The sequence below is a fragment of the Gorilla gorilla genome, chromosome 11, assembly GCF_029281585.2.
Source record: "Gorilla gorilla gorilla isolate KB3781 chromosome 11, NHGRI_mGorGor1-v2.1_pri, whole genome shotgun sequence".
In the NCBI taxonomy this organism is placed as follows: domain Eukaryota; kingdom Metazoa; phylum Chordata; class Mammalia; order Primates; family Hominidae; genus Gorilla; species Gorilla gorilla.
In genome coordinates, this window is record NC_073235.2 from 94,547,193 (window position 1) to 94,562,702 (window position 15,510).

General features: G+C 33.9%; 1 protein-coding gene across 1 annotated transcript in view; it reads right to left on the bottom strand.

Annotated features, from left to right (window-relative positions):
* The window catches only part of TMEFF2 (transmembrane protein with EGF like and two follistatin like domains 2), a 244,285-nt gene that overhangs the window by 154,487 nt on the left and 74,288 nt on the right, over positions 1 to 15,510 (bottom strand). The gene's annotated exons all lie outside the window — the stretch shown is intronic.

The window sequence follows — 15,510 nt, forward strand, 5'->3', positions numbered from 1 at the left end:
TGACTGTTATCTCATGTTAACGCAAGACAAGAAAATATGTATGAATGTCAGGAAGAGATTTGACCTGGAAACTTTTCATTTATTGAAAAGACTGCTTTTGAATTTTGTCACATGAATTATTACCAGAATCCTTTAAATATTCATATAAAGTTTAATTGATGTAGTAATGTTGGGCAACATACTCTTTTCATTTGACCTACTCTAAAGTGACACAAAGCTGTGTTTTTTTCCCAAATTATTTCAATGTTCATGAGATAGAGAGGTTGATTATATACATATTTTATGAAGTGTTACTGAAGTACACATAAAATTAATATTATTTTTCACATTTCCCCCCTTATGTAATATACATTCTACAATAAATAAAACCACCTACTGAGCATATCTATCAAGTAATGAGCCTGTATTTTAAGCAGATATTTTTGAAATATTATAGGCAAAATTAATAACACCTATTATTTTGTGAAGACATTCTAGTTGGAAGGCACTGAGCAATTTACTTTATATGCATTATTGCATCTATCCCTCACAACCACCCTTCGAAGAAGGTATTGTCATTATTTCTATTTTGTGAGTAATGAAATGGTGGCTAAGAGCTGTTAGGTATGTTGTCCAACATCACACTATGGTAAGTGGCAGGAAACACTTTGAACCTAGGCAAGTTAACTTCAGGACTAGACAGCTTCTTTAATTCAGTTGGCATTTCTGAATTTGCAATACTAAGTCATCATATACTACATGCCATTAATGTGCCATAATAAAACTAATTCCAGAACATATATGAAGAAAATGGAAGGTAAAAAAGGATCCAAGTTATTATATCCTTAATCCAACTGCATTTTCTTTATCAAGTACTTCAATATCTAATAGATAAGAATTGTAACATATCCCAATTTTGAGGAACACTTTAGAGAATGCGACTTGTGTCAGAAATAGGGTGCTTAACACAGTCACTATTGGGCATTCCAAAATACTACTGTTGCCAAAAGAAATTGGCAATAAAAAATGTTTGAAGGGCATGTTATTAGTGAATATCGATAGCTTTAACAATACACATATGTCTTGGGAAGAACACTTGCATTTTTAGGAATTAATCTCAAGAAAATAGTCCAAGACGAGCTAATGATTAAATTACATAAATGAAGCTAAAATAATTTAAATATAGTAAAAAATTAGGATATTTGAAATGTCCAAAAATAGAAATTATGGAGATAAGAAAGGAATGCTAGGCATTCATTAAAAATAATGTTTGAGGAGCATATTTATCAAGATAAAAAAGGTCATGATAAACTGCCATTAAACACAAAGATATATGTACAAAAAATGCATACAATATATGTACAGAAAAATACATAAACTATGTACTACTTTGTGGGGTTAAAAGTGAAACTTGGTACATATGGGAGTTATTGTTGATACTGGAAATAAAATTAATTTTATTTTTATGGATGTTTTTGTTTCTTATTATAGAATAAATGTATAACTTGATAATAAACCAAAAAGTTATTTTCAGAAAGTTTTCTGAAATTTTCATGTTATTTTCTGTTCTAAAACACTGACAATACTTAGCCTACACTGTTTTCAAAAGATGTCCATGATTTACCCATGTGTTAATTATTTTCTTTAATGAATAATAAAATTTTCTCTTCTTAAAAATAACATTTTATAATCTATACTTGAAAATGTAAAATTCATTCAATTCAAAATAATAAACTCTACTTTAGTACTCTCTATCTGCATGACACTTTTTTTGGTGTTTTGGTAAGTTCCAAGATGAATATATTGTCCTAGTCCCCATGGAGCTCACAAATAGAAAAAATAAAGCACATAAAACCTAATTTTAATTTCAGATAACATGTAAAAATACATCAATAGTGGCAAAAGTTCTTTTAGTGGCAATGTGGTGAAAATTATTTCCCATTCAGTGAACGGAGACAAGTTTACTGGAAATGATGGCATTTGATCTTGAAATTGGACTTGAAGAGTAAGTAGGACTTTTATAGGTGGGGTCAAAGAGTTAGGCATGTCTATTTGGTTGGGATTACATGAAGGGCATGTAGGGAGTAAGGCAGAGTAAAGTGTACGGTTTATTTTATACCCTGAGTATTTGATGAGTAATAGTGAAATATAAGGCTGAAAAGAGTTAAAATGAGTTCCAAATATTCTGAGAAAAAAGATTAAAAGTGTTTGTACTTTATTCTCTATTTATTGTGGAGTTATTAAAAGTTTTTCAGTTAGAGAATTACATTATGTTAAAACATGAATAATATTAATGCTAAATGCACATAGGATTAAGGCACTACTGATTCAATACCCATGAACGGAACCCTTGATTCTGAGTGCTTCAGCATCACTTACTGATGAAGAATCTTGATATTGTCATGGATTAGCACAAAAGAAAAAGAAAATTTCCAGAGCTTCCTTCTTTCTTTCAGCTAGAGAACCTGGAAAACTTTATGTTCTCTTCTACTTCAGACATTTTAAAAAGATTCTTAAATTTACCAAGGAGAATGTTTTTATATCTTACCATGAACATCAGTGTAAATGCTATGCTAGATAAAATAATTTGTAGGAAATGAAGATATAGTATTAGGAAAAAAATAGCTTTTTTAAAGCAGAACTGCCCAATTTATACAATCTCTAGAATCTCATATGCTGATAGTCTATCAAAACAAGGAGCTAAAGTTTTTTATAGACTTGGAAAATGTATATGCATTCACAAGATATTCTTCCTATGTTTATAAGACACTGAAGTCTTTGTTAGTTTCCCAAATATAATAATTCAAGTGATTTCTCCACGTATGGCAATGTGAGTATATACACTGCAGTAAGAATGAAAATTCCTGTATCCCAATAAAATTGACTCAGTATGTCAGTAGTGCAGAACAATCAAGAAATCACAAGGCAAAATGGGAAATTAAAAGGTCATCCTATTCATCCTCTATCTGCCTTACAAAACTATCTCTCTAATTCTAATTCTATACAAAGATAGAAACAATATAACTGTTTTTTTTTTAGAAAACATAATTTCTGTCATAACTTCATAATGACAATGTGTTATAAACTAAATTTTTTTCTTTTGTTCTGGCACGGAATGGAAAAAAGTGTAACTAGATAGCTAGTTGTTCGTTATATGTGATCAATTATCTTAGCTAGTTCAAACAGGTCAATTTTTTAAAAAACTTATCTTTAGAGCAGGCAATTAACTCTGATATTTTCCATAGACAAATTACTAATCTAGCCAGTAAATTCAAAATGAATACTTTTGCTTATTTGGACCTTGGACAAAACAAAATACAACAAAACAAAAAGTAGCTAAATCAGAGTAATGTTTCTGATTCCCTAACAACAACTTGAATTGGATGCAATATTCATGTGGATTATTAGTGTAATCCACATGTATGAAAGACAGGGCATTATTTAAATGTAATCTTTTTTTAAATGAAAATAAATATTAGATTATTCCATAGCCTTCTTTACACTAAAAGTCTTTTTCCAGGTCATTGTGCTGATGCTTTTTAACCTTCGTGTTTAAATTCTTTAATGTCATTAACACATTGCAACAAATTCTTTATGATTTCTAAATTATCAAACACTGAATTAATACTATACTTGAAAAATTAACAATGAGAGGAACCCTGTATGTGGGTGGAAATGTAAAATAGTACAGTAACTGTGGAAAAGAGTTTGATGGTTCCTCAAAAAGTTAAACAAAATTATCATTTAACCCAGCAATGACACTCCTTGGTGTATACTAAAAATAATGGAAAACAATTGTTCAAACAGATACCTGTACGCCAATATTCATAGCAGTGTTATTCGCAAAAGCCAAAAGGCAGAAACAACACAAGTGCCCATAAACTTATGAATAGATTAAAAAATGTAATATATAGATACTGATGGAATATTATTTAGCCATAAAGAGCACTGAAGTGCTGATTTATGTTACAACATTAATGAAACAAGCCAAGCAAAATAAGCCAGACACAAAAAGACATATAGTTCACGATTCCACTTATATGAAATACCTAGAATAGGTAAATTCATAGAGACAGAAAATAGATTAAAGGTTACTAGTAGGAAGTTATTGCTTAATGGGTAGTGTTTCTGTTTAGTGTAGTGAAAAAGTTCTGGAAATAAGTAGTGGTAATGGCTGCACAATACTGTGTATGTAATTAATGCCACTGAATTACACACCTAAATATAGTTAAAATGGCAAATTTTATGTCATACGCATTTGTCCCCAGTAAATATATATCAAGAGCAATATGAAATAAATAATTAGTATGAGAGTTCGTGTACTATATTCTTATTTATGGATCCTTTATTGATTTTTAAAAAATCAGCAGACATATACTGTTGATTCACATGCAGTCTACTGCAAGTGAAATCTTTGCAAATCCCTTTCTGTTTTATCGACTCACTGCTGGTTGCTACCTCTTATCAATTTCCCATCCCTTCAAGGTATCTGTTTCCTTAGCATATTGATCCTCATTGCATTTATTTCTAACCTCTTTTACCTGACCAAGAGATGTTAAATTTTTAACCAACAATAAATAGTTAATTTCTGAAGATGCCTCTGGATTTAATGAACACTTACAATGTTATCTCTGTTATAGATAAAATAAAAATAAGTAGACAGCTTCAAGACAGACTGACTGTCAGGTCCACACTACCTGATGACACACTACATATGGTGGGGAGGTAGAGGAAGGGGCAAATATTGAAACAACCTTTTGTTTTCTGACTTAAAAAATTGAATTGAAGTAGGAACTTCAATTAGAACTCCAGATTTTGATATGTGTGAAATGTGTGCATGCCTGTGTGTAGGAGGATAACTCATTTGGTTTGGACATATTATGTTGTAGGTTCTTTTAAAGCATTTTTGAGATATCCTTAATTGTCTAATATTGTGTAAGCAATTACACTTCCAAGTCTGAACCTCAGAGAATTCTGGATGAGAGACCCAAGTGAAGATTCCATTAGCATATAGATCATAAAGTCATAGGTATGAATGATATGGCTTAGGGAGAAAATCTAGAATAAGGAAAGGAGATGAAAAGAAAGAAGAACAGAGAAAAAGGATGGGGGGAGTCTGTGACTATTCACTGAGGAACTCCAATATTTAATGTCTGGATGATGAAGATGAGCCAGCAAAAAGAGACAGAGAAGTAGTTATTAGAAGCATGATAAACAACTAGGCCAAGAGAGCAATACAAGCTGAAGAAACAGAAGATTTTCAAGAACTAAGGGGTCAATGGAGTCACCCACATCTAAGTGGTCAAGTTGAGGACTAAAATATGTCCACTGGATTTCATAACCCAGAGGTCATTGGTGACTTTACAAAGAGTTATTTATGTGGTAAGATGGGGTAGGAAACCAAATTGAAATGGGTTAAGTGGTGATTAGGAAGTGGAGTTAGAGGATATAGACAATTATAAACAAGAGAAGATAAGAGTGCTGGCAACTAGTGTGCTAGTGGTAGAGGAAAGTTTTTGTTGTTGTTTTTAGCTGATATCCTTCATCTTTTGAATAAAATTCCAACTGTAATTTTATTCTTTTCTGTCTAAATATCTCTCTTCCCTTCCAAGATAATCCTTACCCAACTCTTTCTATTTCTTCTAGGATAAATAGCATTTATCAACTATTTACCATATACGAGCTTGTTATAAACACAGAAATGTCAGATTTGTTGCAATTCTAGCACATCTCTTTGTACCATTAATTTTTCATTTATTGCTGTTTCTTTTTAACATAGCTGAATGAAATCTTGTTAAGATGCGTGTTTGTTATTTTGCATTTACATAGTTGATATGGTTTGGCTGTGTCCCCACCCAAATCTCATCTTGAATTGTAGTTTCCATAATTCCCATGTGTTGTGGAAGGGGCCTGGTGGGAGATAACTGAATCATGGGGGCAGTTTCCCCCATATACTGTTCTCATGGTACTGAATAAGTCTCATGAGATCTGATGGTTTTATAAGGGAAAGCCCTTTTTTGCTTTGCTCTCATTCTCTCTCTTGCCTGCTGCGATGTAAGACATGCCTTTTGCCATGATTGTGAGGCCTCCCTAGCCACGTGTAACTGTTAGTCCGTTAAATCTCTTTTCCTTTATAAATTACCCAGTCTCAGGTATGTCTTTAACACAGCTTAAAAATGGACTAATACAGTAAATTGGCACTGGGAGAGTAGGGTGCTGCTGTAAAGATACCCAAAAATGTGAAAGCGACTTTGGAACTGGGTAACAGGCAGAGGTTGGAACAGTTTGGAGGGCTTAGAAGAAGATATAAAAATGTGGGAAAGTTTGGAACTTCCTAGAGACTTGTTGAATGGCTTTGATCAAAATGCTGATAATGATGTGGACACTGAAATCCAGGTTGAGGTTGTCTCAGATGGAGATGAGGAACTTGTTGAGAACTAGAGTAAAGGTAACTATTACTATGTTTTAGCAAGGAGACTGGTGACATTTTGCCCCTGCCCTGGAGATTTGTGGGACTTTGAACTTGAGGGAGATGATTTAGTGTATCTGATGGAAGACATTTCTAAGCAGCAAAACATTTAAGAGGTGACTTAGGTGCTGTTAAAAGCATTCAGTTTTAAAAGGGAAACAGAGCATAAAAGTTTGGAAAATTTGCAGCCTTATGAAGAAAGAAAAACCCATTTTCTGAGGAGAAATTCAAGCCAGCTGCAGAAATTTGCATAAGTAAAGAGGAGCCAAATGTTAATTGCCAAGACAATGGGGAAAATGTCTCCAGGGGATTTCACAGAACTTTGTGGCAGCCCCTCTCATTGCAGGCCCAGAGGCCTAGGAATTAAAAATGGTCAGCTGGGCCCATGGCCCCCCTGCTATGTGCAGGCTAGGGAGTTGGTGCTCTGTGTCCCAGCAACTCTAGCCATGGCTAAAAGGGGCCAAGGTACAAATTGGGCTGTGGCTTCAGTGGGTGCAAGCCCCAAGCCTTGGCAGTTTCCACGTGGTGTTGAGCCTCTGGGTGCACAGAAGTCAAGAATTGAGGTTTGAGAACCTCAACTTAGATTTCAGAGAATGCATGGAAATTCCTGGATGCCCAGGCAGAAGCCTGCTGCATGGATGGAGACCTCATGAGAACCTCTGCTAGAGCAGTGCAGAAGAAAAATGTGGGGTTGCAGCCCCCACACAGAGTTCTCACTGGGGCACTGCCTAGTGGAGCTGAGAGATGAAGACCATCATCCTCCAGACCCCAGAATGGTAGATCCACTGACAGCTTGCCCTGTGCACCTGGAAATGCTGCAGACACTCAACACTAGGCCGTGAAAGCAGCCAAGAGGGAGGCTGTCACTGCAAAGCAACAGGGGCAGAGCTGCCCAAGGCCATGGGAACCCACCTCTTGTGTCACCATGACCTGGATGTGAGACATGGAGTCAAAGGAGATCATTTTGGAGCTTTAAGATTTTACTGCCCCACTGGATTTTGGATTTGCATGAGGCCTGTACCCCCTTTGTTTTGACCAATTTCTCCCATTTGGAATGGCTGTATTTACCCAATGCCTGTACCCCTATTGTATCCAGGAAGAAACTAACTTGCTTTTGATTTTACAGGCTCATAGATGGAGGGGACTTGCCTTGTCTCCGAGGAGACTTTGGACTCTGGGCTTCTGAGTTAATGCTGAAATGAGTTAAGACTTTAGGGGACTGTTAGGAAGGCATGATTGGTTTTGAAACATGAGAACATGAGATTTGGGAGGGTCTAGGGGTGGAATGATATGGTTGGGCTATGTCCTCACCCAAATCTCATCTTGAATTGTACCTCCTGTAATTCTCATGTGTTATGGGAGGAACTTGGTGGGAGATAATTAAATAATGGGGGTTGTTTCCCCCATACTGTTCTCATGGTAATGAATAAGTCTCATGAGACCTGATGGTTTTATAAGTGAAAACCTCTTTTGCTTGGCTCTCATTCTCTCTTGTCTGCTGCCATGTAAGACATGCCTTTCACCTTCTGCCATGATTGTGAGGCCTCCTCAGCCACGTGGAACTGTGAGTACATTAAAATTATTTTCCTTTATAATTACCCAGTCTTGGGTTGTCTTTGTCAGCAGTGTGGAAACTGACTAATAAAATAGCTTCTTGGAAATAATAATCTGAAAATCTATATTTCATATATTTCAAGTGTTTTAACACGATTTAATGTTGAAGGTTGTATAGAGGCACTTAAAATTAATATTATGAATAAGAGTATTTGTTGATTTGAAAATATTTAGGCTTATACACTATTGAAAAAGTATTGGCACTGTAGCAAATGTTAGAGAAGATTATGTCAGTTGTATTATTCTTCTTTCTCCCAGTGATTGATAATAATTAAAGGATTAATAATTGGGCAGGTTGAGTAGACAAGTCTGCATATTGATATTTTTCAGTAAATTATAGTGTTCCTTGAAAAGGTAAATTATTTTTTATATATTCTTGAGTCTTAGTTATCACATATCATATGTTATCACCAAACAAGAAAACTATTTTCATGAATGAACACTGGTCTTATGGTTATGCAAAGTAAATAGATAGATAGATTATAGAACATATTTTTATTTGGGATATTTCTTCCTTAAGAAATTTCTTTTCTCTGCATAGAAATAATGTGGAATAAACATATCACTTAATCACATTAAATCAATTCTAATAAGCTGTTTAGGTTGTTTTAAATATATATTCTGGTAAACATAATTAGCATCCCTAGAAATAGTAGAGGAAAATGAAAGGTATTTTTCAATAAGCAATAAACTTATATATGAAAATAATACAAGTTCTCAAACAGTGAGTTTAATACTGGCAGTTGCTCAAAAGCAGGTGAGAGTAATAGTAGCTAACAGTTGCTGGGTACTTAGTATTCACCAAGCACTTTATTGTATTTGTATATCTACACCCTCCTAATGAAGCAAGAACTATTATCATCCCCATTGCATTGATGGCAACTGAAGCTCAGAAAAGGGCACATTGCTAACAGTAGCACAGAGATTTGATCTTAAATCTCTTTTACTTCAAAGTGTGGCTTTTCACCTCTATGCTTTAATAATATTGACAATCAAAACCGATATGGGTTTCTACACAGATTTACTTTTTACTTGAGAACAATATTGAATAAAATCTGGAAATTGTGTGTGTGTGTGTGTGCGTGTGCGTGTGTGTGTGTGTGTGTGTGTGTGTGTGTGTGTGATAGCCCTTAACCAATAATAAATATCTTTTCTCTTTAAAGCACAAAACCCAAAAGAAAATATAAAACAAAAAACTCAGATTGTAGAGAACAGGAATATAGCCCTTGATCCAAAAGAATCATATTATGTTATATGAAAATAAAGTTTGGATAATATTACCTGTTTCTGTGGCAGATAATTTTGCTTTATCAGTATAATAGTTAACATTAAATTCTGACAATATATTTGGAATAAATAAAATAAAAAATATAAAAATGCGAGGATGATAAGGAAGAAGACAAGGATGCCCACTCTCTCTACTGCTATTCCATATAATACTGAGAGTCCTAGCCAAAGCAATTCACCAAGGAAAAGAAAAAAAAAAAGGCATCCAAATTGCAAAGAATAATGTAAAATGGTCTTTGTTTACAGATGACATAATCCTATATATATATTACTCTAAAGAATTCACCAAAACTAATGAGCAAGTTCAGTAAAATTGCAGGATATCAAATCAACATACAAAAATTACTTGAGTTTCTACACACTAATGATGAATAAGTTAAGAAAACAATTCTGTTTACAGTAGCATCTAAAAGAATAAAATACTTGTGAATAAACTTAAACAAGGAGGTAAAAGTTCTGTATACTGAACACATAAAACATGGATAAAAGAAATTATAGAAGACACAAATAAGTGAAATAATAAAGTGTCAAAATGTCAATACTACCAACTGATAGTTATAAGATAAACAAGTCCTGAGGCTCTCATGTAAAGCATGGGTGATGATGAATGCGTTAATTGATATTATTGTGATAAACATCAAACAATGTATATGTATATCAAATCATCACACTATACAGCTGACTATATATAATCTTTGTCAACTAAATATCTTTTTAAAGTCCATACTACCCAAAGTGATCTACAGATTCAATGCAATCCCTATCAAAATTTGAATGGCATTTTTCTCACAGGTAAAAAAAATCCTAAAATCCATACGGAGCCACAAAAGTTTCTAATTAGCTAAAGCAACCTTGAGTAAGAAAAAAGGAAACTGAAAGCATCACATTACCTGACTTCAAAGTATACTACAAAGCTATGGTAATCAAAACAACATGGTAGTGGCATAAAGAGACATATAGACCAATAGAACAGAATAGAAAGCCAAGAAGTAAACCCATGTATATAAGACAAACTAATCTTCAGCAAAGACTCCAAGAATACACAAAATGGATTAAAGACTTAGACATAAGACCTGAAACAGTAAAATTCCTACAAGAAAACATCAGGGAACATCTGTATGACACTGATCTTGGCATCTTGGCAATTATTTTTTGGATAGAACACCAAAAGCACAGGCAACAAAAGTCAGATAAACACCTGGAATTACATCAAACAAAAAAGTTTCTACAGAGCAAATGAAACAATCAACAAAGTGAAAAGCAACATATGGAGTGGGAGAAAATATTTGCAAGCCACATATATGAGAAGGGGTTAATATTCAAAATATATAAGGAACTCATACAACTCAATAGCAAAAATCAAAAATAAACCCCCCAAAAAACTCAATCAAAATATGGGCAAAGGCCATCATTTTTTCCAAAGCTTACATCCAAATGGTCAACAGTTATATGAAAAGGTGATTAACATCACTAATCAGGGAAATGCAAACGAAAAACACAATGAGTATCACCTCACGTCTGCTGGGATGGCTATTATAAAAAAGTCAAAAGATAAGTGTTGCCAGGGATGTGGGGAAAAGGGAACTCTTATAGACTGTTGGTGGAAACTTAATTTGGTGCAGACATTATGGAAAAATAGTACGGTGGTTCCTAAAAAAATAAAAATGAACTACTATATGATCCATCAATCTGTTCTTCTGGGTATACACCAGAGGAAATTAAACCACCACCTCATAAACTATCTGCACTTCCGTGTTCATTACAGCATTATTCACAGTAGACAAGGCATGGAAACAACTGAAGTGTCCATCAACAGGTGAATGGATAAAGAAATTGTGATACACATAAACACAATGAAATATTTTTTCAGCCTTAAAAAGAAGAAAATCTTGCCATTTGCAACAATATGGATGAACCTTGAGACAATTATGCCTAGTGAAATAAGCTATACACAGACAAATACTATATAATCTCATATGTGGAATCTAAAGAGTCAAACTCATGGAAACTGAGAGCAGAATGTGATTACGGAGTGGGGAGAGATACTGAGGAAATGGGGAGATGTTGGTCAAAGAGTACAAATTTTCGTTTATAAGATGAATAAGTTCTAGAGACAAAATGTATAGCATTGTGAGTATACTTAATGTATTGTATATGTGAAACTTGCTAAGACAGAGTAAATCACAAGATTTGCCTTGTGTTATTTAGTAAGCAAAATGAAAATAAATGAATCAATTCAATATATGGTTAAGTAAGTATATTTTGCTAAAAGAATATATACTAATATTAGTCACTGGATATAACCATAAAGGAAATAATTTTGTAGCTTTGTTCAAGTTGTTAAAAATCTGAAAAGATTGACAAAACAGCTAAATAATTTTATTTAAAATGTAACTACTTGTATTTTAAAAAGTATTCTCTGAGAGCTGGTCTGAATCTTTGTGAGATGTGAGACCTGTGTATTAGAAATCTTTTTATATAAATTAAGACTGCTGCCTTTGTCATGATGTAAGAAATTAAAGAATCAAGATCAGGATTATTAAAAATGCTAAATCTCAGTGCATCGTGTTACTTATGATTGCTGATAAGAGTTTGTAAACCTTTTAGGCAAGAGATCAAACATCTATGGCTCAATAGTCATTCAGAACAATGACATCTTATTTATATAGATATTTTTTCAAAAACGTATTTTTCTTATTTTCATTGTTATCTAACAGCACCATTTTAATAAGTACTGCTATATATATTTTCAATAGATGTTTGATATTTGTAATGTTTTTGACCAATTATTTTCCTGACAAATGATACCTTAAAATGTGATTACTGATAGATGGAGGCTATAACAGAATGTCTGTAATCAGACGTAGTAAAAAGACTGTTTCAGAAATCTTCCAAAAGCACAGTGCTCTCTCAGAGTTATGAACAGCTACCTTTAAGGATAATTTTCAGAAACTATACGTGATACTAGAATTTATTTCTGAGACCTATAATCAACTCAATGATAAGTAGACTTAAAATTATTTAATATCATACTGGTATATACTGTTATGTGCTCACATAAATTTGGCATAAAAATTTAAAATACTGGTAGTAGGTTAACTACTAGGTAGAAGTAAAAGATTCCTCAAGTGAGTAAGATGGTAATTTATTTAATGGGATCCAAATAGAACACTGGGGAAAGGAAAAACAATGAGTGAGAAGTGCTTAAGTTAAAAAGAAAATTTTTTGTTTCTGAGGAAGGAGAATAGGGTCTGGAGGCAGAGAACCTAAGGCTGATTAACGCTAGCTTCCTAGAACTCCAAACTCCAAAACAAAAACTCCAACTTTCCATACCCAAGTAACAAAAGGACCATACGTGACTCTTTTTCCACCTCCCCACCCCCCACTTTTCTGCATGGCAGATGAAAGGACCTTTGATTGGTTTCTATCTCACAACCAATCAGACTGGTCCCAGGCCAAGTCTTCATTTGCATAGAAGTATAACTTTGTAACTTCACTTCAGCCTCTGATTGCTGATCACTATTTCATTTACATACAGTGTACACTAAGTAACCAATGGGAAACCTCTAGAGGGTGTTTAAACCCCAGAAAATTCTATAACCAGTGCTCTTGAACCACTTGCTCAAGCCCGCTCCCACTCTGTGGAGTGTACTTTTGTTTCAATAAATCTGTGCTTTTCTTTCATTGCTTTGTTTGTGGGCTTTATCTAATTCTTTGTTCCAAATGCCAAGAATCTGGATACCCTCCACTGGTAACAGTTCCATTAATTAAAAAAAAAAAAAAAGATTTGGAATAAAATTAATCTACTTGAGAGACATTTGTTTTTATTTCCTTATGATTTACTCCATAAAGGTAATGACTTTCAGTCTCAATTTTGTAAGCTTCTCAGTGATGTTCTAATCAAAATGGAAGTTTTTTTAGCAAGAATTTTAGACTAGAGATTTTTTGGTAACAGATGGATATGCCAACAGATGTGTTTGATCCTCTTCAATTGACTACCTACAGCAACTGCCAGTTTTTGAGAGTTCTGTAAGGATTGTGTTTCTAACAGGCAACCACTTTGCAGTAAAAATTTTGGGAATGATGTAACTACTCCTCCATAATAGCTCTAAAAGAATCAAAGTTTTGACAGAGAAAGTTGCTTTGTCTTTAAGAAATATATATAAGTCATAGTGTGACAAAATGAATTTCCCCTTCCTCCAGCTCTGAAGTGCCCTCCTTGTGTGTTCAGAAATGCCTCTATGGGTGATGTGAAGTGTACAGTAAACAGTGAAGAGATACTTGCTGGTTTAATTACAGAAGTTGTCTCAGGAACTGAGAGTGTATTCAGCACACCTAAATATGAAGGCAGTTTTCAGCTTTTAAAAAATTATAACAATTTGCTACCTGACAAGACAAATTCCTTGAAGACCAAACTTCTTTGTACAGCAGATGTAAAATGTCCATAAAGTAAGTAAATCTGAGCTAGACCTGAGCTGTCCAGATATGAAAATACTTTATATGTAGATTTCCACCTAAGGTCCCATATAATTTTCATAGCCCTTTATTCTGATGCCAATTTCAGAAAGTAATTCAAATACATATTTTAAATATATACCAATATTATTGTTATATATTTTACCAAATTATTTAGAAAATAGGTAAGCAAACTACTTGACAATACAAGTTCTGAATTGGTGAAAATGTCTCTACCTTATTCTCAGAGCTTATAAATATACCTTTAATAAATACATATTTATTGTTTTGAATGTTTAATCTTTGTTTTTGTTTCTAGAAGTCAGAAAACTTTTTCTGTAAGATGCCGGTGAATAAATATTTTAGGCTTTGTGGGCCAAGGGGCAAAATCAAGCATGTTGTCCAAGCATTTATGTGACAAGATACCAAACTAATTTTCACAAATTTGTTATTGATAAAATCCAAAATATAATAGTAAAAATGGAGTGAATATTGTGTAATACAAATCTACTAGTGAGAAAATGAAATTCTTTGGGGAGTATATAACATTTTGCATAATTGAGGTTCAAAGTTAGTATTCTCTATCATTGAAATTAATTGCAAATGTTCTTCTGTAATAAGATTTTGTTTCTTACATCTTTGAATATGTTTTTCCAACCAGATAGGTAGTGCTAAAGACTTATATAAATTCATGAGCATATGATTTTAGTTGAGTATATTTGTCACTTGGAAGGAATTCATAGAATTCCACTAGATTCATCTCTCAATATATGCCTTTTAGCATGTCTTTAAATTGTAGACCAATGACTTCCAATTGAAAGTTAAGTGGAAGCCCACAATCACACAGTTATATGCATTTTAAAATAGAAAAATTTCCTTTGCATTTACTTTGGGGTTTCACCTCAGACAATACATCCCTCATAAATCTGTGTGAGAATGGAGGTTTCATTTCCTGCTTTAACTTTGACAGTACAGGGAGGGAGTTTGTTTCTAACGCAGCTTGATATTACTTGTGATTCAAACAATGTCATTTGTCCTCTAAATGAATTGACAGCAGTGTAGTTTTCACATGTAGGTGTTGTATGCCTTCAATTGTAGGTGGAATTTATTAAGAAACATTATCAACTTTGCTGCAAAAGCTAATTTTTAAAGCCAACCTGGGTTAAATTACAGTGGCTGAGCCCTGAACTTGGTCCTGAGTAATTTCTGGACCCTGTTCTAGAGAATAACACAGGAAATTGCTTAAACTGCTCTCTAGTAAATATTATGATAGGAAAAACTGAAATAGACATCTCTTTATCAATTAAGATGGTCCCTAAGTTAAGGAAACTAAAGTTTCCTATGGGTCAAGGGTCAGGGCTTGGCCGGTAAGGCAAATTTCCAAATTTCTACCACCATAAGACAAACCACAGCCCTGCTAAATACCCTAACAGTAGGAGCTATTAGGCTGATTTACTACCCAGACCACTACAACCCTGACTGAACAGAGGACTGGCCTTACATTTTTTTTCTGAAAAGCTATTGCAGACCTTAAGCCAGTTTCAGCCAGCTTGTAGAGGCTGCACACAAACTGTCTTTGGGTCTTATAGTTCACCTTTTCATGGAAAGAGCGAAATTCCACCTCTTTTAATGCTCAAACCCCACCCCACAGTGAACATGGGATGTACATTACATGCATGTTTACCTATTGCGCGTGTGCTCAGCAC